The following is a 1,936-nucleotide window of genomic DNA, read 5'->3' on the forward strand; positions in this document are numbered from 1 at the left end:
GAGCTGTGAGCCTGGATGCTAGTAGCGATGATGGGGTGAAGATCCAAGTTGCGGTTCGCAGGGGTGCCCCGCGTGTGGCAGCACAGCCGGTTGGCTTTTTAAATTCTGTGTCCCAAGCAGCTCCCACACACACTAACAGGGTAACCGTTTGGTACAACTTGTCTACCCCACGAGCCAGTGCCGCGTGTGTATGCATTCAGCCATCGGTGGTAACAGAGCGCGCTTACGGCCAAGCACTGCTCCAGGCATGAGGACGAGGCAGTAAACAAGGGCTGACAGCTTCTGCCACAAAGGAGAAAGCTCTCTCTCTCGGGGGAAAAAAGAAGGTCCTGTCGCTGGGAGGGGCACGCATGTCCCATGGGAGCAGCAGGGAGGCCGGAGGCTGGAGGAGGGGTGGGGACGAGCGACGGGCAGTGGGTGTGCAGAGCCCCGGCCGCTCACGGCCCAAGACCTCACTCAGAGGATGATGACTGGAGAGCCACGGGAGGGCTGCGAGGGACAGGGTGACGCGGGCCGTGCCGAGCGCCACACTAGCCGCTGACGACAGCGGGCGCAAAGAGCCCAGTTATGAGCAGTAGCGAAGGTTCGAACAGTTATTGTAGTAAAATCCTAGTGGTTTCCCTGGCTGTGCTCACACTCCGTTGTAAGACAATTCGCTCTTGGAAATTGGCAGTAAATTAGGCAACAAATCCCGTACACGGAGTCAAAAGTTTCATTGAACAACCGTTTCTGGAAACTTACACAGGATTTTGAAAGTGCAAACCAACTAGTTGGGACCGATCAATAAATGAGCTGGAACAATTATTAACTTAGATAAAAATAACATGTCCCTACCTCACATCAGACTCAGAAAATAAATCCCCAGAGAATGAAAACCAACACTGTAAAAGCGAATTTTAGAACGCACGGAAGAAAACGCGGTGCCCGCCTCCTCACCCGCGGCCACCCGTGGTCCGAAAGTACTAAACAGACAATTCCAGAAACACGCGGCCCCTCGGTCTGAAATTGCACGTCGCTCTGAGTGACGTGATGGAATGTCCCACCGCCCCGCTCCGTGCCGCGCAGGACGTGAATCGCCCCGTCGTCCAGCATCTCCACGCGGTGCGTGCTCCGTCGTGAGTCACTTGGTAGCATGACAGTGCTGTGTTCAGGTCACATTTCTCTTAGCAATGCCCTCGAAGCCACTCGCGTAACTTGTGACAGCTCATCGTTACAACTATTCTACCGTGTTGCTAGTCATCGCTAATCTCTCGCTGTGCCTGCTTCACAAACGTTATCGTAAGGACATAGAGAAAAGCAGAGTGTACGTCGGGTTTGGCACTACCTGGGGTTTCAGGCACCAATCAGGCCTCGGACGTATCCCCAGGGATAAGGAGAAAGATGGCGATTCACGTGCAAGCCGTTCTAGCATCTTTAAGTCCATAGAGGTAGCTGGGCAAGCACCCTAAAGACCTCGGAAGCGCGTGGGGTAGCCCGTGGTGTCACACAGCGAGGGCCGAGGCCGCAAGCTCTGCCGGCTTCGGCGTGGGTGGCGGGAGAGGCTGGGCCACGGCGACAGAAATGCCAGTGTCTTCCTGGCTCCCGGCTCAGGAGCTTCACCGTGTGCCCCCAGCCAGGCGGGGACACCACCGCTTCCGCCCACCTCCCGTTCAGCGGACCCAGTCTCGGCTCCTCTGCCGCAGGGGAGTCTGGGAGTGTCGCTGGCTCTGCCAGGAGGGCGTGGCGTGCCGAGCACAGAGCACCTCCTCTGCCCAGCCTGTCTGCTTTAGGACTCTGCCCCACAACCTTTCCGTTTACATTTTTAACACGAAGCTTCTTTAACAAACCCAAAGGAGAGAGAGTAATAAAACGAACTCCCGATACCCGTGACCTTCGTCTGTTCTGTTATCTAGATTTCTCTGGTCCCCCTTGTCGTTGTTGCTGGAGAGTTTTAAAG

At 55.8% G+C, this 1,936-nt stretch overlaps 1 protein-coding gene across 1 annotated transcript in view; it reads left to right on the forward strand.

Moving 5' to 3' along the window:
- Positions 1–1,936, forward strand: part of SDK1 (sidekick cell adhesion molecule 1) — a 200,020-nt gene that overhangs the window by 87,521 nt on the left and 110,563 nt on the right.

This window comes from Pteropus vampyrus, unplaced genomic scaffold (genome assembly GCF_000151845.1).
Source record: "Pteropus vampyrus isolate Shadow unplaced genomic scaffold, Pvam_2.0 Scaffold90, whole genome shotgun sequence".
Taxonomy (NCBI): Eukaryota; Metazoa; Chordata; class Mammalia; order Chiroptera; family Pteropodidae; genus Pteropus; species Pteropus vampyrus.